Source organism: Typopeltis vanoorti, chromosome 14, assembly GCF_054136105.1.
Source record: "Typopeltis vanoorti isolate ZY-2024b chromosome 14, IOZ_Tvanoo_1.0, whole genome shotgun sequence".
In the NCBI taxonomy this organism is placed as follows: domain Eukaryota; kingdom Metazoa; phylum Arthropoda; class Arachnida; order Uropygi; family Thelyphonidae; genus Typopeltis; species Typopeltis vanoorti.
Window position 1 is genome coordinate 90,229,512 of NC_143562.1, and position 20,830 is coordinate 90,250,341.

Genomic DNA, 20,830 nt, shown 5'->3' on the forward strand with positions numbered 1-20,830 from the left:
ATAGCAATGCTGTAGCTAATGAAGCTCTAACTGAGGCTCGGCTATTGCTGTTACCCTCCTGCCATGATCAGAGCTTTAATAATAGCTCAATAACCTTATCCCTAAGTTCTAACTGAGGCTCGGCTGTTGCTGTTACCCTCCTGCCATGATCAGAGCTTTAATAGCTCAATAACACCTTATCCCTACACTGTCCTCTACAGATAACGGGGAAGATGAAAAGCATTCTTGCTTCACCCCTTTAAACCAGTCCTTATAAGGATAAGGTTATTTCAAGTAAATATGATATTATATTACTGTATAATGATTAATAGAATTAGTAATTTTGAACATGTATGTAATATTAAATAATTATGAAAGCACGTGATAATTATTATGCTAACTTATTTTCTGCAGAAAATTTAGAAAAAGAAAGAAGATGATGTACATTACTAGAAATATTTCAGACATTAATAAACGAGCCCTTGGAACAGAATATGGGTTTATGATACAAGAAGCAAGAGCAGCAACAAAGGCCTTTCTACAAAGCACTAGGTATGTATCACTTAAGTATAGAGTTCCATAGAGCACTTAGGAACAGTCTGTATATCGGTATCCATACAGGCTCACACATAAAAGCAAGTCATAGTCTTTGTTCCTAAACACAGATATGCGTATAGTAAGCAACTGAATATGCCGATATCAATACTCATAAACGAGTACAAAACACCAAAATATTAATGATAACTACAAGAAAACATATATAATGATCAAAGCTCTACAATATCCAGTCGAGAAAGTTATGTTTTTCATATGAAAAGTATTGCTGATTATATAAATTAAGAGGGTTGCTCATTATTGTTTACATTTGCTCAAACCGAAACATTGCAAGTCATCAGTTGATATTAGATTAGAAATTCTTAGACATACTTTTGGTCACAAATTGGTATAATATAACGAAATTAGTATAAAATAATAAAGTAAAGGGTAAGAAAAAAATAAAATAAATAGTAAAATAGGTTAAAGATAGGCAAAACAAATTTAAAATGGTACATATCTCTAGAAACCATAACAGAATTTGAATAATATTTATATAAATTAAACAATAGAGAAAACCTTCAATAACTTAAAATTAGAAAATGGAAAAAGGCCTTTTTAGGACTTCCAGGGTAACAAATGGCAATGTTGTAGCCAATGAAGTTTTAACTGAGGCTCGGCTATTGCCGTTACCCAGCCATGACTACAGCTTTTTAGCTCAATAACACTCCATCCACACAAATTATCTTCATTCAGATGACAGGATAAAGAGTCAAGGACTCTCGGTCCATCGCCCAGTTCTTTTAAGAACCTTCAATAACTTGATTGCGTGCATGCCATTCTTCCCACTATTCAATTCGCTATATCTATATTTGTGAAATCATTTAAACGTGTGATTGCGAGAAATTGTTAAAATTCTTCCTTCCCAATTACGGCGCTATAAAATAATTGAGAATTTATTAATAGAATAATTTTTGAATCCAAGTATTTATTTATATTTATATTTATTTAGGCTGTTACGGAATAACACTAAAGTGTGTGATGTGTGATTTCCTATTAACTGCATTAAGTTACGATGTCTAAAGCGAATTAAAATCGCCCAATTTTTAAGGGAATTTAGTCAAACTGCATTCTCAGTTCGCATTTGAGTCAGATTTAATCACGTGCTTGCGCCCTTCTTCTACGAGCTAAGTCAACTCACACATTTATTTGAGCAAATTTTAATTAACTTCCACTAACTATTAGCAGGAATCGCAGTGGAACTTGTGTGATTAATTAGTACATTTATTTTTTTAACTGATGGTTCGTTCATTATCTCTGCTAGTAATCCTCAATAGCCAACATTTGAGTTAATTAATTTTTTAATGAAATTTAAAATAATTTCAACCTTTTAGGAATAAATATTTTATTTACTCATCTTTATTAAGTAATAGCTTATTGGTAAATCTGTCATCTGCTTATAAACTATTAGAAACGCCGAACTGAACACGATGCATCAAAAGCGAGAAACTATTTATCTTTTTATGTCCTAATTTCAGTCTCCTACACAGGAACTGAAATTTTGTAAAACGAAATGGAAACTAAAAAATCACTGCTCAACACGATCAAAGCTGCTGTAGCAGACCACTTAGTGGGAAAATACGTATCGCTATAGTAACGAAATAACAGACATTTTGATATCAGAAAGAAATTCTCTGTGTGCTAAATGGTTCATTCTCAAGTTCAATATAATTAATTTAAAATAATTAAAATAAATTCTTAAAATTAAAACTGTATGGAAATCGATAGAATTAAATTACTTAAAATATCGAAAACTACACAAGTTCATCCTTGCTCACTTCATTAATCTATATTTTCAATTTTTACTCCTTTAAGTGGAAGAAATTACTTATTATAGGAAGTGGTTATTACCTCTATAAGTATAGATGACAACCCAGAGCCCATGAGGTTGTCATCTTGGTAAGAATCTCAATTTGATTGCAAACCATATTTATAAGGCTATTTCAACTAAGTTAGTACATACTTGGATTGCCTTATTGACTTCAGTTTCCTTTTCATCCACATAACAGTCAGAGCTGTTGGGGGAACACATGCGTTTGACTGACATCAATATATTTTTAAATGGCTTCACTCAGTTTGGCATAATCTTCGGCAAACAACCAACTAAATTATCTTCCAAAGACTGTACAGCAATTGCTTTACAGTGGTGATATATTTACTTCAGATTTATTAATAAAAATTACTGAACAAATGTAGTAATAAATTTTTGTTACTAAAAAATTTAAAAAAGCACCTCAAAAATTTATTCTACAGAAAACGTATTGCAATAGATTTATCCAGAGTAGAATGAAAGTAAAACAACTACATACTCCCAAGGTGCCTACTGAGACAGGCTCTTACGACTCTTGTAAACTGTAACGTTATTTTATAAATAAATATTTTTTCTGCCGTTTGAATACTAATACAGTTATTCCCCTAACACGCTAACAAAAGAGTGTAGTAGAGCGACGAAGATGGAGAGAATACAGATCTATTGTAAGATGCATAGTTGTTAGTCTTAATTATTTCATAGTCATAATTACTCGTTGACAGGCGAAAGATTAGTTTAACATCTAACGAGGACAATAACATTACGAACTTAACATTCAACAACATTGAAACTAACATCCCGCAACAACAATAACATGAAACTAACATCCCGCAACAACAATAACATGAAACTAACATCCCACAAAAACAAAAACATGAAATTAATCTTCCGCAATAACATGAAACTAACATCCCGCAAAAACAACATTGAAATAAACATACTCAACAACAACATGAAATTAACATCCAACAGCACGAGATTAATATCCCACAACAACGACAATTGAAATTCACATCACACAACAACAACAACAACAACATGAGTTTAATGTCTAGCAATATCATGAGATTAGCATCCTACATTGCATTAAGAAGTGGACTTAGGAATAGAATTTCGAGAGTATGTTTTACTGTAAACCTCGATTTTCCATTTTCCAATACTTCTGTTGAAAGAAAGTTCTTTAAACTGTTCTACAATTTAGAAAGTTGTAACTTAATTTCTTTCTGAAACCGAATGCGCTTTAAATGAAGCGTTGTATATAGCGTTCATAAGTAGAATGTCCGGGGTGGCCTTAATTAAGCGAACAAAGCGGAAACTCTCAGCTCTTAGGAAAAATTGGAATTTTTATTACTTCATCGATTTAGAGCCCGGTTCATAGCGTTACATGGCATCGTTTTGCTGACTGGGCGAACCATGTGGCTCCAACAAGCGGAAAATATAGCTTGAGTCAATGATCGATATATTTATACTCGGAATCAAGATATCCATTAATCATACTGTAAACTCTCAAGTAAGCACGAGCTAGTTTGAAAGTACGGATTGGTCTAGTTAAATTTGAACGAACTCGCTTTCGAAAATAAGTAAACACAACATATTTCTCTTAGGATACGTAAGCATCCCTCTAATTAGAATATGTTGCTTATTAGTATCTTTTGCGAAAGTTGGATTTTATGTTTAAAATAGAGTTGGCATCGCCTCTGAATGAATCAATAAGTTGCTTTGTATTTGAAGGATTTCTAGACTTTTACGCGACTTTTCTTCTTGGTTTTATGTATGAAATTAAAGTTCAACTGAGGTTACGATTCCTCTCCCAGCCGATATATTTTGAAAGAAGAAATAAGATACGTAAGTGTAACATATAACGACTGTCTTAAACTTAAGAAACGCTACAGAAACATAAAAAAAGATAGTATCGAAAAAGATTTATACATAGACTGCCTTATATTATTCACAAGTTTTCTTTCAAAATATATTTTGTAAATCACTGATATTTGCACCACTCTGTAAAATGTATACAGTTTCAATATAATAGAATATATTGACACTTCAATTTTTCTCTGACAACTCATTATTCATACGACATTCTGGAGTAGTTTGTAAAATTTTATGCCCAGTCAGCTGAAAAATACTATAATCAAAATAAAAATGAAAGCCCACTCTGTTATGATTTGTCTTTTTTGCAGAATATAATGGAGGAATCAAACTATGGTTACTGTGTGGTGTTATAAGTAGGTAGTAGAGCTCGAGACAGATGCACGCATACTCCATCATTTTTAAGAGAATTGCCAATAAAGAAAATATACGCTGTTATACTGTTACAGTATATCAGAGGCAAGAAATAGCAACATGCCTTGGCTTCTGGTGCACTTATGATCATTAATATCTCTCAAGGAAAAGGAGTGTCAATAAAACCACTTCAAGGGAAGCTGATGTAAGGATCAAATAAGTGAATAGAAATCCAGGGGCTTCAACAGTCCAGTCTATTGAAACTGCCTCTTCGGTAAGAAGACATTCTAGAAATATTTCCATCCTTGTTTTTCAATGGAACCGTCTGAAATCAATTCACTGTTGATTGCAAACAATCTTTGATTATGACATCATGTAATTTATAACAAATACGTTTTTCATATTCATGTATGAATATTCATAAACCAGATGCGTTTAAATTCGTGGTGCCTCTATTATTATATGCTGTATATGGTTAATAATTGCAGCTGATACAATAGCGTATTCTGGGGCGAAAATAAATATTTTAAAATATTTTTTTACCTTGGTTTGACGATATCTGTTTGTTCGAAAGCCCTCCAAGGGTCTATTTGTTGTGTTTAATGTACTGAAAAGGATATCCGCGTTCGGTGCGATTTTCGTTCACGATTCTTATCGCCAGTCAAGGATGAGATATGATTCTACCATTTATTTTTTACTTGGAAAATAACTAAAGTTTAGATTTTATAGTTGTCATTTTAGGTCTAACTGATTCGTCATAAGTAGCTGATCATTGTTCGTTTTATTACACAATATACAACTAAATACTTCTTTTTTACCCTCTTTTTTATTTCAATTGATGGAATTTGAAGTAATAGCCCACATTATGCCTATAAACAATACGCTAAAATCAAAAATATCATTCAGTAGAAATTGTGATATCCAACTACTATCGTAAACTAATTATAAACTGAATGTGGCTAATGTCAGTTAGTGGATCAAGTTTATGTTCAAATCATAAATAGAATCCCTAAATATATCTTTAAATTTAACAGCATAAACACTCACTGAAATGGTAGAAATAAGTAGGCTGTCTTTGTGTATACCCACAGTAGAAGACAAAATTAAATCCCCGATGGGATAATCATAGGATTTGCAGTAATTTGCAATTATTAGTTTGCAAAGAGCAGAAATTAGCTCCAGCTTATCTCTTTTAACATAAGTGTAGCATGAGCTAAGTAAGAATGCTGACCATGCGCTAATTGATGCTCCTAATTTTTCTACTACGGCCTTCATTAATCTTTGCAATAGCTACAATCTTTTCTTTTTCTCAAGACAAAGAAAGTGTCGTGAATCTCATTATCCTTCTTGTACTGGTGACGTTTTTTATCGTATTATATTTTTGGTCTTCCTTAGCTGAATAAATAATTGTTTCACACTTTTGTATTTCTTAATTAAGAAAGGCGAAATTATAAGTTTTAGAGAGGAAAAATAAACTGTATACTGATAACTAATTAGTGATTATAATTAAATTTCGTAGTGAACCGTTTGGTGTTTATTTTATTGCAAATTAAATTACATTCCTTCGCCAAATGGTTGAGATATCAGAAGAAATAGAAGAGTCAAGATCCTGGATTAAATAGTTCTCAGCCACGTTTTGTTCTTTCACTAAAGCGAACTGAAAAGCGAAACTGTTTTCCTTGAGATTTTTAGATGAGCTTGTTATCTCTGAGAGTGGTTTTATTTTCGTTGAAGAACATAATTTAATTTATAAAATATCCAGCTGACATTCTTTGAAAGGCTTCTTAGATTACAGCTACGATTATTTGCTTGAAAGATATGTAAACACATTTCGTGAATATTTAAAGATGTGCAATATTCGCAAAATATGGAAGATTTATCTTTTTTCATAATCACAGGTGGCGTTTTTGTCCTATTGTTACGAACTGTGAGGAGATCTATGAATAAAATGTCATTCGTGTTCGGGACAGGAAAAATCTCATGAAATGTTTATAATTTATTCTGAAACAAAAAATATCTTTATTATTAAACAAATAATTATGATAAATGTATGTAATTTACAGGGATATTCTCAATATTGGATTGCATTATTTAGCGACTGTTATTTAATGAGTCGAAGACGAAACTATTTAGACAAGAAAATATACATAGATTATGTTCATAAGAATAATAATAGTTTTCTAAAATTTGCCCTTGATTACAATTGCAACCTCTGCTCAATATCTGAAGTCAAACTCCAACTTTTCAATGCGCCTACATTACACTACAACCTGAGTCAATTCTAAGATCACGAACATTCAAAGCAGATTTCAAAACGGTCAAATTCTGTCAGCTTGCCTCTTGCTAAACTAGCAGTTGATCTCTCTGGCCCCCTTTCTAAGGCATAACTTCTATCGTTTCTTGTTTCCACCCCTCACATCCTGATGGTTGCATGGTAAAATCATCCAGAGATTGACTCCTTAGCACTAAGTTTTCCTCCAACTGTTGTATAGACGATCAAGGCAAATCAAATCCTACAGCACCAAATATTTCTCACTGAATCTCTCCTCTGAGTTTTCACCAGAAGGATAACTGTAATATCCTCATTAGGCTTGATACTGTCTTTTGATACAGGTCGTATTCCTCCATTTGTACTCTAGAATGAATACCTTTCTGTATCATCTATATAACCAGTCGGTATAGATTCCGCCATTTCCATTCTATAGTAGACATCCACTAACCTTTTCCACTTTTGCACATAGGCTATCGAAGTATTTGAAGAAATTCGTGATTGTTCTTGATATATCCAAGCATTTGATCTTTGATTGGCATCGAGGCCTTCCTAACACGCTGCTACCTTACGGTCTCCATCCTACCCTTTGTGGTTCGATTGCGAGTTTTCTGTATGGTTGTTTACAGCGTCTCATGATGGATAGCTTCGTCTAATCATATTTCTTAATCAGTGTCAGAGAATCCAAAGGTGCTGTCACCCACAAGGACTTCTTCGTGTACATCAAGGACTTACGGTCTCTCTCCAAATCCAATTCAATTGACAGTATTCTGTATTCCCATTCTTCAGAAAACGTGTACTGCTGATTTATATCATGGCCATAATCTCTGTATTAATTTTAAGCGATGCAACTCTAAAAATATTTTTTATTGATTAGTGTACACCATGAAATGTATCGCAACTCCTAACAAAAAGACGATGCTACATCATTCAATATAAGTAAGTAAACTGAATATCCGATTGTGATTTTATAACTTCGAAAGTTAACTTATCCCTTAAACATAACGAAATCAAATTCATTTGGATATTCAGCTATGAACAGCGCTTTCAACACAAAAGAAATTAAAATTGGAAAAAAAACACTGCAGTCCTATGATTTCTTTCTAATCCTTCGAATTAAAAAAGCTATCTAGCCAATATTTGACTCGAAAACAAAGGAAATTTAAAAGGAAAACTTCGTATTATGGTCTTAGATTGTTCTTTATCACAGCGTCTAAATGTCATGACTTAATATGACGGCATTAGATTAAAAACACAATCAGCATTTGAGATACTTTGGCCTCCCCCTGCTCTAATTAAGAACTATTCTTGTAAGAATCACAGACATGAATTTTCTTTCTCTAATCTAAGTTAAAGCAACTGTGTCTAAATTAAACCATTCTTTATCAACGTACGCATTGAAGTATTAACCACGCAATTGGGACAAGGTGTCGCCTTTACAGCCCATGAAATCACAACCAGAACACATTAATCTGAAGAGAACTATATTTCTTGTAGATATAGCACAAACCTTTTGGGAATCTCATAAAATTGTACTGGGATAGGACTCCTCCAAATACCCACAGACTTTGGAGGTGTTTATGGCAAGATATGTCTGTGGTGTCGGCTGCCCAAACCACTACAGGCTAACTCATTATAACGGTGACATGTAAAATGCTCTTTTACTGCCTTATCGCTGCTGGGCTTTCTTTACGTTCCAATCAATCCCATATCAGCTGGGTACGGGCAATAAAATGAATAGTTTACAAGTTGGAGAAAGAAATTCCTAGTCTTACAAACATAAATGTAAACGCGATTTATTTCGTGATTAAAATAACTATATATTGATGTTTCTTGTGCAATACTATTCTGTATACATGCGTTATTAAGATACTATTAACGTTTATTGCATAAAATAGTTTTTTTTTCTTTGCATAACTGTGAAACCCTAGTGCATTATAAATATGCTTATGGAATAAGTAACTGAAAACGTAATTAAGAATATATAATAAAATTTTCAAAATTTATAAAAAAGATAATGTACTATTAATATTCTTTTAAATTTTTTTATTAATTTACAAATTTACTAGATTAAAATAAATATTTCGTTATTATACTTATACACTAATAAAAATATAACATTTATATAACATTTTGATTGGACTAAGAGAAGGAATGAGGACCGAGTGGTACCGGAGTGAGTTAATCGACCGGAATATGCAGTGATTAAATATACCCTTGAAGGATAATGAATGGCAATGCTGTAGCCAATGAAGTTCTAACTGAGGCTCGGCTATTGCTGTTACCCTCCTGCCATGATCAGAGCTTTAATTGCTCAATAACACCTTATCCCTACACTGTCCTCTACAGATAACGGGGAAGATGAAAAGTATTCTTGCTTCGCCCCTTTAAGCCAGTCCTTATAAGGACTATAAGTAGGAATGAGGTGAATAAGGACTTCCAAGGTAACAAATGGCAATGCTGTAGCCAATGAAGTTTTAAATGAGGCGCAGATGTTGCTGTTACCCCTGGGGCGCAGAAATTCGAGAGTTTGAGTTCGCTCTCTTAGGGTTTTTGCCTTAAGGGAGCAATTTGAGTCTCCGGGGTAAGTGTTTTCCGGCACAGCCCGCTGAGGGGCTTTGTCGGTGAATGATTTTCTTCGGAATATGAGCGGTTCTGCTCGGTGGTGGTGGAGAGAAGGCCATCACTGAATGGAACCAACGCTGAGAAGGACGGTCTTTCGGCCACTATTGAGTGGTCTAGGGATCGTCCGAATTTTTAGAGTTGGCTTTACTTCAACATCGCCAATGAAGTTTTAACTGAGGCTCGGCTATTGCCGTTACCCAGCCATTACTAGAGCTTTTAGCTCAATAACACCCCATCCACACAGATTTTCTTCATTCAGATGACGGGATAAAGAGTCAAGGACTCAGTCCATCGCCCAGTTCTTTTAAGAACTTTAAGAGTAGGAATGATGTAGAAACCCTGGGCGGGTAATGGATGGCAATGCTGTAGCCAGTAAGTTCTAACTGAGGCTCTGCTATTGCTGTTACCCTTCTGCCATGATCAGAGCTTTATGTAGCTCAATAATACCTTGTCCTTAAACTGTCCTCTACAGATAACGTGGAAGATGAAAAGCATTCTTGCTTTTCATCATCTATATAACGATATAGTTCTATATAAACTGATATATTTCTATATAAACTCATCTGGTAGGCGGTGATTAATACCCTTGGAGGGTAATGGATATCAATGCATTAGCCAATGAAGTTCTAAATGAGGCTCGGCTATTGCTGTTACCCTCCTGCCATGATCAGAGCTTTAATAGCTCAATAACACCTTATCCCTACACTGTTCTCCACAGATAATGGGGAAGATGAAAAGGATTCTTGCTTCGCCCCTTTAAGCCAGTCCTTATAACGACTATAAACTCAACTCTCCACGAGATGTCTACATTTTTTTTCAAATGTTTTGTAATTAATTGCATGCATCAAATTATTAAATTTCAAAGTATTTCTCCATGAAAAATGTATAGATGACATTGCTTCTTTTACCGAGAAATTCAACTTCTACAAATCCACCGGAATAGAATACTGTTGTCATTTAGAAGGCCGGCAATCTATCATCTTTTGAAATTTGAATTATTCCATATCCGTACTTTTTTCCCTAGAAGGAAATAGTTTTCTTTCTGGGTATTTTGTATGGAGACTTCAAAAACTCCATATATTAGATACTAGGTTATGAATCTCTCTGGCCTTCCTCTCTTTCTTTTTTTTTACTATATTTTTTCCATACGTTTCTTTATATTTATATAAAAAAGCAGGAAACAATATATACGGAGCTGGAACTCTGTCTGTCATGTTTATTGGGACTATTCTTCTGTATCCAATAATAAAAGTCATTTCTGTGTAAACTGATATTCAATGAAACTTCGGTCCACAAACCTACCACAAGAACCTTGAAAGAAAATATCCATTCTTTGCTGAAGAATATTCTTTTCATGACGAGACGCATTGGAAATAATATTTTAAAATTTCTTAAGGCATTAGAGTTTTTCGCAAAAACTTCTGAAAGTGTTCCGAATATTATTTGCAGAGTTAGTCAAATATCTTTATCAAAACACATATGAATATTTCATTGGTGAAGTTTTAGGCACTGGTTTATGTGTTTATTTTAATTAATATTCCGATGACGTGTACTACACGTCATCATTACTAAACCACAATGATGATGACGTGTAGTACAAGATCAGTTAATGGATTTAAGAAGTTAACCTGAAGTATATTAACGCTGTTTTATCATGACGAATCCCATATCGTTAGCAATATCAAAAACGAATAACATAAACATAAAATAGTTTAATGTAAATTTCTAAAGAAATAATTTGACCTTCTATTCTTTAATTGAAAATAAGGAAAAACTCAATTACCATTTGCTGTATTTTTTAATCCCATAAAAATAGTAACTTGTTTTGTTTAATTCATTTGGTTAGAACACTGGGCGTTTTCTCATAGAAATAAGTTATTTCTCCAGAGTATTTAACGGACTTTTCATGCACAGAAATCAGCACACATGAAAATAAAACGCGAGCTAGGATTATGCGAATCTAATGATTATATACAACCAGCGGATATAATGCATCGAGGTCGTTTTACTTTTTTTCTCTATGTTCGGCCTACATTTATTTAAAACAGTAAAATATAAGTAGCAATTTCCACAACTTTCAGCGTTTTTTCCCGTTAATTTCCCTCACGGAACAATGCAACTTATAGTCCATTAGCAACATGGGTAGGCTAAGGATTTTATTGTTATTTTATTTTTTTTGTTTTTTATATATAATCACGAAACCTTGTTCTATAGATTGAACTTTTTTTTTCAGTGAAATTGATCCCCCACGTAATGACAATCACAAAGCATCATACATGCGTCAGTATTCAAACCTACAGTCTATTGGTTGAGGAGTACATTTTGTCTTTTTTTATTATTTTTGACATAGTTTTTGAAATAGTTAAATGTTTATATTTTAAAATTTGTTTATTAAATGCATATATTGTTAACACACCTACTACTAGCAGATAGTTATTTGCTATTTACATTTCCCTGGATGTAAATAGCAAGTTGGGGTTCGAGTTCAAAAGAGAGAATCGACCATGAGATGCGGTGATTAATACCCTTAGAGGGTAATGGATGGCAATGCTGTAGCCAATGAAGTTATAACTGAGGTTCGGCTATTGCTATTTCTCTCTTGCCATGATCAGAGCTATAATAGCTCAATAACACCTTATCCCTACACTGTCCGCTACAGATAACGGGGAAGATGAAAATCATTCTTGCTTCACTCCTTTAAGCCAATCCTTATAAGGATAGCAAGTTGGGGAAAGGAAGAAAAAGAAAGTCCTTTTTAGGACTTTCAGGGTAATGGATGGCAATGCTGCAGCCAATGAGGTTTTAACTAGGGTTCGGCTATTGCCGTTATTCAGCTATGACTAGAGCTTTTAGCTCAATGACACCCTATCCACACAGATTTTCTTCATTCATATGATGGGATGAAGAGTCGAGGACTCAGTCCATCGCCCAGTTCTTTTAAGAACTAATAGCAATTGGGTTCTATTGTCAGTAATCCTGTTGTTGTACATGTTCTGTTAACTAACTCATTTTTCTGCTTTTGATGTGAACGGACGTATTATTTTAGACTGAGCCTGATTAGATCGCAATCACATTGCACTAGCGCTGACAGAGTTTGATTCCTACTGTCTCTCTCTCTGCATTAAACATGCAAGAGATCAAATGGCTGGCAGGCCACACCCGCAATGAGGACCAGTGACTCAAGCCCTGCGGGATTTTATATTGCTAGTAGACCACCTTGGTCTACAGGGTTCTTTGCTGGCAGGCCCCTAGCCCTGCGGGATTATATATACTGCTGTCAAACAATTTCTGCCTGCAGGAGATCGCTGCTCGGCTATGGAAAACATCAATGAGCAGATCCTTAATAAGGAGCAGTCCCTAGAGGTACTGAAACTTATAATAGGCAGGCGTGAATCTGACTGGCCGGATTTTATAAAGCAGTACATTCATACTAACGATCAGGATAGAGAGGAGGATGAGATATCACAAGAAGAACTCATTACTGCTCTGCTACCAAAATCCGCCTGCCAAAACAACTCAGAGGGAGCATTCTAACAAAAGATGAAGAACTACATACGACCGAATGGATGAAGACTTGCATACACCAGATGTCCCGAGGAACACCGAAAAGGTTCCACCTGTTATACTAAGGGACAAGGACAAATGGACCACTGTCACATCAGCCCTTAGGGAACATCAAATCTCATATTCCGGAGCTCAAATTCAAGATGGAATCAAAATCCAGCTACAGTCACTGACTACAGACAAATGACAAAACTAATGGATAACAAAAGTCTTCCTTATCACACTTTTGCTTTACCCAGTGAAACGAATCTCAAGGTAGTACTTCGCGGAGTAACTGAAGGTGACACCTCTGAAGAAATCACTGCTGTCCTTATGAGTCGGGGCCTGACCCCAGTCAAAGTTAGTAGGATGCTCAGGTCAGATAAACGGTCAATGCCACTAGTGCTGATAGAGATTGACAAGATGCAGAAAAACATTATGAACTGACCACCATCTGTGGCATCAGAATCTCCACTGAGCCGCTAAGGAAAAAGTTATCAGCTGGGCAGTACCATAGATGCCAAAGGTTTGGCCATGCCCAAAAACTTTACAAGGCCAATTTCGGGTGTTCAAAATGTGGCGAGGGCCACCAGACCATCATTTTCACCAAGCCAACACGCCAGCCAAATGCGCCTCATCCTGCCTACTACAAGGGGTGCATCATTGAGCACCCAAATAACCGCGGGTCAGCAAACGCTGCCCCTACCACACCCTACAGAAATGCTCAAGGCAGCCATGGAGGTTGGCCACTGGTCCAAACAGTCTCCAGTCCAACAACTCAGGAAAGAAATCAAGCTGCAGCAATGACCAAAACTTACCAAAACAAAAGTCATCCTTACAAGGCTTCAAACAGCAACTGACAAGCTAGGAATTATTCCGGAGGAGCAATTCAGTTTCAGAAAAAATCACAGTACTACTCAACAAATACACCGACTGGTGGAACACATTACAAAAGGTTTCAGCTGGAACCTCCACACAGCTGCAGTCTTTATAGATACTGCAAAGGCTTTCGACAAGGTGTGGCATCAGGGTCTTCTCTACAAACTCATCAAATACAATGTGGCAATTAACCTTGTAAAAATAATTAACTCTTATCTGAAAGACAGATTCATACAAGTCAAAATAAATGAAACTCTTTCAACCGGACGCAAGATCTTGGCAAGAGTGCCACAGGGCTCACTTCTTGTCCCCCTGCTATTTTCTATCTACCTAGCTGATTTCCCTAAAAACCCTAATTCAACAATCACTGCGTTGTATGCTGATGATACTGCTTTATTAGCAAGTTCTCGCAGCCCCAAACTAGCTATCAGTAGACTTCAAAACAATATCCATATATTGAAGAAATGGCTGATGGCCTGGAGGATCCAAGCAAACCCACTGAAGTGTTCAAGCAGACTGTTCACTAGGAAGAAATTTCAGACCAATTAAGACATACACCTGCTAGGCGTCAAGATTCCATGGCAGAGCGAAGTAAAATATCTCGGTGTGATGCTTGACAGAAAACTTCAGTTCACCAATCACATAAAACACGTGAGTTCCAAGACATCGAAAGTAATCGCACAAATCTAACCCATGATCAACAGAAGAAGCAAACTGGATACCCTGAACAAACTACTCATATACAAGATGGTAATACGCCCAGTCATCGCTTAAGCATCTCTTGCATGGAGCCACACCTCGCATACAAATATTTTTAAACTGCAGAGGATACAGAGCAAATGCCTGAGAATGATCCCGGACGCTCCATGGTTCATTCGAAACTCTCATTTTCACTGAGAAGTCAACATTCCCTACATCACATCCTTCCATCATGACCTAGCAGAAAAGTTCGCAAGACAAGCAATCATCCAAATCCCCCCCCCTGATCAGTCAAGCTTCAGATTACAATGAAGTAAAATTCTGCAAATACAAAAGACCCAAGTCAATCCTATGCTCAGCTGAACACAGCTAATCCCAGGGCGAGCTTTAAGCTCAATAACTCTCCACTCAAAGAACTTCCCTCTCAAACAAAGGGGAATATGAAAAGCATTTATGCTTCACCCAATCAAACCAGTATCGTTCTGCGAATAGCAATTGGGATAGAGTGAAAGAGGTGGAGAGTAAGAATATAAGAACAGCAAATTGCCACCCATTCTACTGGAATTTGCAGTAGGATGGGTGACAATGTTGCAGTCAATGAAGCTTTAACTGAGGCTTGGCTATTGCTGTTATCGTCCTTCCACGATCAGAGCCTATAGTTCTATATAGAGCTGTAGGCTCTGATCATGGCAGGTAATATTACCCATCCATGCATTTTCTTCTACAGATAACGGTGAATATGAAGAGCATACTTGCTTCACCCATCTAGCAGGATGGAATGAATTTAATAGAAAAGTAGTTTAAAGAAATAAATCACTACGAACTGTTCCACAGCGAACCATTGTGAGGTGTTTTAAAAGCTTAGTTCAACTCATTCATCTCACTGTCTACATCGAGTGCAAGCTACCTAGTACCAGCTTTCTCAGACAAATTGAAACCAATGAAACTAAATAAATTGTCAAATAAAGTGTGCATTGAAGTTAGAGATTCAGTGTAATAACACATAATTGAAATGTATACGAACATATTAATATATTACCCTGTCTATTGAAGTGCCACTCCTAATAACTCAATATCGACATAATAAAGAGTGAAGTTACTAGTAATGACATTGACAAGAAGCGGAACAGAATGCAGAACTTCTCATAAATGACTTTTCTTACTATCATCATATTAAATTCTTCGTGTTCCTCCCTTTTCATTTCAAATCAATAGAAATTCCCAGAAATTAAGTTAACTTATTTGCAGTCAAAATCGTTTCATCCCTGCATGACTGTCGAATTATTTTAATGAGCCCTTCGACTTCCTCAACTGCTGCCGACTTTTCATCTCAGTTTTCCTCATTTATAGTTCTTTGCTTTTCAAAGACTGCTCAATCTAATTTAAACTAATATTCCCCATTGAACCTTTTTTCAGTATTAAAATAGGATTTATCACATTTTGTTTAAACATATGATTTTTTCCTATTTTTTTTAAATCTCCATATCATTGCAACCTTTTTTGAGTTCATTTCATTAAATATTCGCTATTTTTAAACTAAATTTCTGAACAAAAATTATTATTCCTGGTCATAATAATCATTGCAATCCTAATGCTTATCCAGGACGGTAGATCTGAAACTTGAATTCACAAAAGTGTTGTAAAAAAGTCCCGATTGCACAAATACACTCATTTAATTGCTTGTGTCCCAACATTTTATTGATTTCTACATCCACAAGTAATAACATTTCGCTGTCTTAAACATTTTTGGTCTTTTCCCTTGCTATTGAATGTGTACGTATGCCCAAAATCAATCAGTTGATGTGTAGGTAAATTAAACTGTAATCTGATGGTATTTGCATTCCCATGATTGATCTTGTCGGTATTTTTCCTACTTTTCCTTGATCTACATAGAATAAGAACAAATATTATGAATTTTTTAGCTTAACGTTTGATTTAATTTTTATCTTTACAGATGAATTTAAAAGCTCACTACGACTCCAGGCTTACGTTTCGTAAAGGTAAGTTAGTTTTAGTTTTTTTTCTAATTATCTAGCAATGTCTTGTATTGCATAATTAAACGATTCTTCTTGAAGCATTAATAATTTAGTATTAATTGCGAATAGTAAGTTTATTTTTTGAATAAAAAACAAGATAATACGATACTGTTTAAGTTGCAAACCTTCATTTGTTTTACATTCACTACTTCATATTTTTATTGCATAAATCCAATTTAAGACATTATTCTCGCATCTACTTAAGTTTTGTTGGTAGAAATATGTACCGAATCCTTTGCATGTTGTTTATATTCGCTGTGTGCAGATGCAGATAAAGAGAGAGATTCACAAAGAAGCATATATTAATCCTGTGTTCCGCCAATTCAGTTTGGGTAAGAATCAGGACTCTTTCTCGTTCTATGCTGCAGTTGTTCACAATAGAATATCGTTTTCTAGACAATGATGTTTCTCTGACTGCGTGGAGCATTTGTTTTCGCTAAAGCTATATCGTTATAGAGCACGCGTTAGTGAATGCTAACAAAGGCTTGAAGTCATGTTTGAGCAAGTTGGTGCTATTATTCAGCAGACAATAAAACTAACCTGGAAGCAATACCGGAAACTGCCTTTGTAGTTCTCAGTTTTCACGATGATAGCATTTGCTTCCACGTAAATAACTGTTCACCTATTCTTTACACTCCTATTGAATTCACTCAGTAATATATTAATTTTACTGAATTTTACTAACAATTTTAGACTGACTTCGTTAAGATTTTTTAAGGATATTTGTTACTCTTTATAGATAATCCCAGAAAGACGTTTTCGCTTTTGTGTTTCATGAACCAAATTCTTATTCAGATTTGTTTTAACTTTACTTTCATTTGGCATTAAAACGGTGCCGTCCTTTGGGATTTTAAGATGAACCACCAAAAAATACTACCGCATATTCTGTTATGCATTCTGTAAAATTTCTGTAATCACGATGCAGACTTCTACAAGGAGAGATGGGATTTAGCGTGACAGCATTATCTCTAAGGAATGTTGTATTCCCACAGGTATTAACATCAGCTGGAGTAATTCCACAACTTGGATTAGCGAAAGAATAAATTGCTTTAAAAAAAAATCCTTCCTAGTATTATTATGAACAACAATGGTCGGTTCTTTATTCGTGCATTGATTATTGTCAACATTTTTTTTTATAATCTGAGTATTCTCGCATTATTTTTATTAGTGTAAAGAGGAAATTTTAACATTATGCTGGCGTTTGTGTTATCCATAAACAATAAAGCAAAATACTGTGAAAATAACACTGGACATCATAATGGAATTTCAAATTAAAATTTAACTTTAATCCGAAACGTATTAAATTCGCTTATTCTGTGTGTAAACGCATACCCGTACTGTTGCCAAAAGGCGAAGCTATTGCTTTTTATACTCCCCGCTGTCTGAATCGGAAGACGTGTTGGTAAGAGTAATTTATGCGCATTTAGCTCGCCCTGTGGGGGGTTGAGGGATTAAATGTAACATCGGAAAAGTAAAATGTCTTTGGGTCTTTTATGCTTGTAGACGTCATATTCATTGTAGCCTGCAGCTTGTTGGATCACTTGATTTGGGTGCATAGCTGCGTTCGAAAAGAACTTTACTGCTAGAGAGAGTGAAGGAATAAGGAGATATAGGGAATATTGGTATCAAGGTGAATCTGTTCATTTCTGATGGAGTATTTAGTATCATTCACAAGCACTTGTTTTGCACTCGTTGTAATTTTAGTTTTTTTGGATTTGGAGGAAGTGTGGCTAAAAGCTGGAGAGGCGTACGTCATTATGGGACGAATCAGCACCTGGTAGAATAATAGTTTGTTTTTTGTATTTAATTTGCTGCGTCGATTAATCAAGGGATAGAGATGAGCGATAGTTTTGGATACTTGCGCACAGATGAGCCTGATGTGGCTATTGAACCCAATCTTTTATCCCGAGATATTTGATTTCTATTTGCCGTGAGATTTTAGTATTAAATATTTGAATGTCCTCTTTGGGGAATGAGTATGGTGAGAGTGTGGCTACGCTTTGTTGTCCATTCTATGGTACCATTTTTCTAACATCGAGATGCTGTCTTGAAGGTTTTTGATTACAAGATGAGGAGGGAGTGATCTTGTTGATAATGCCATGTCGTTTGCGTATACTTTCGATAATCTTTCCCATGCTATGAAAGAATAAGGGGGAGATAATTGTTCTTGATTGCTTAATTTAAGTAAGATATGGGTGTGATCCGAGGACAGCTCATTCAGTGTTTGTACTGGTACTGATATTTGACGTTCTGTAGGATAGCAACATCCAACATGTCTTAATTGCCAAGAAGACCGTGATGAGTAGACGCAGTGGGACCAACCACTACAATGCAGTTTTGACCCCGTGTAATTATAAAGTATGCGACCGTTTGTATTGGTTGTTTTACTATTCCAAGCTGGGATAGAATTCAGATCTCCAGCAACGATGATGAACTAATGCCTAGAATGGCGTTTAAATCAAAGTTTCGGTGCGGTGTGTTGTAAGCGGCACAGATATTGAGCTTACCAGCTGTGTTGGTATAGACTTTTAATGCTTGTACTCCCTAAATTGGTGGTTTGGGGGTTGGTTATTGCATCGTGTTTAACACTTTCGTTGCCAAGCTGAAAATTGGAATTTCGTGTGGTGGCCAATTTTTTTTTATATTTTTTTCATTTAGTTAGCAACGTCCACGCGATAACGCGTGGTCGGCCGTTTGGTGAGGACTCGTATCACGCGATATCGCTTGATTGGCAATGAACATGTTAATGTAGTTTTTAGCAGTGGCAGTATCACTGCCTCTGTAATCAAGCCTATTATTTATGTAGAGCAGAAATCAAGTTATCCCCTCAATGTCGGATTGTCCGCTGGTTGTAAATGATTCTCGCTGATTAGTATAATATCTGGATTATCAGTGAAAATTCTTGTAATTCAATAGTCTTGTTGGGGACGCCGTTGGCATTCCAAGCGGCAATTAAAAGGAAGTTTGGAAGAAATTTATTTCTAATCATTGCTAAGTGCTGTTAGGAAAGAGTGTGTTTCTTGAACGAATATTTTGGTAAAGGTCAGTAATAGGCTTCATTTACTGAGATCTTGAAGCACGGTAGCTATAGAGAGAGAGAGAGAGTGGTGGTAATTAGGGTGTGCTTGATCCTGGCATGTTGGCTTCTTTTTAGATATCGTTTGAGTCGGAGAATGTTCAGCTTCCTTTAATTGCGTGCCAGGTTGAGAGGAAGTCTGATTATTTCTCATTGTCACTCTATTTTTAGGGTAGAAGCTACATCCTTTATAATTTGCAGGATGGAGCCCATTGCAATTGACACATCTGGCCGGAATCTTTCTCCACATTTCAAACACCTGTCGTCAGCTCTACATAGTTTTTGAGCATGGCCATATTTTTGAGGTCTGTCGTACTGCTTTGCTAATGTTCTTTTTCTTAAAGCTTCAGGCGTTATCCTGAGTCCACAGATCGATGTTAAGTCATAAATATTTTTATGGGAGTTTTGAATTTTCACCAAGACAACTGGCATTGGTCTCTTGTCAGCTCTAAACATTCTGCTCACTTTGAACGGAGGCAAACCGTGATAGCTTAGATCGCTATCTTCTCAGTGGTGATATCCTCTGTAAGGATATCACCATCAGTACTCTTTTTAGTTTTTTTTTTCAAAGCTGAGGTTGAATGTGTGGTATTGTACGTTGAGGTTGTCCATTACTTTAATTAGATGACAATATTGTCCGACTGTAGTGGGTTGAATCTGTATGCCATCGTCTGTATTTTTGCCCATGAGTAGGCAATATTTTGATCCTTCATGATTGATATAAGCGAAGTTCATTTGCTTTCGTCTCGTAGAATGATTGTTGGTACCTTCCCTTTAACAGCGCTTGAAACGTCTATATTAGGAGTGTCTTCATCCATTTTGTCATCTCTGAGGATCTCCTCAGTCCTTCGTTTTTTACGCGCATGATCTTCCTGGAATTCTGTAGGTGGGGAGAACACCAAGCCCATCTTTTCACCCTCTGCTCCCATGTCATCTTCAGGGTCACTACTTCTCACTGAATATAGATTTAAATAACCAGGCCACTTGACTTCAAACTTCTTTAATGTGACCCTGAAGATGACATTAAAAAAGTTTGAAGTCAAGTGGCCTAGTTATTTAAATCTAGGTTGAAGGAAATGATCTATATTCAGTGA

The 20,830-nt window shown here is 35.6% G+C and overlaps 1 protein-coding gene across 4 annotated transcripts in view; it reads left to right on the forward strand.

Moving 5' to 3' along the window:
- Positions 1–408: 408 nt before the first annotated feature.
- The window catches only part of LOC150099751 (lachesin-like), a 373,707-nt gene continuing 353,285 nt past the window's right edge, over positions 409–20,830 (forward strand). For all 4 annotated transcript variants that reach the window (XM_090404151.1, XM_090404155.1, XM_090404152.1 and 1 more), the window contains exons 1-2: positions 409–531; positions 16,579–16,624. The gene's annotated coding sequence lies outside the window, so the exon portion shown is untranslated. The remainder of the gene's footprint in view (positions 532–16,578; positions 16,625–20,830) is intronic.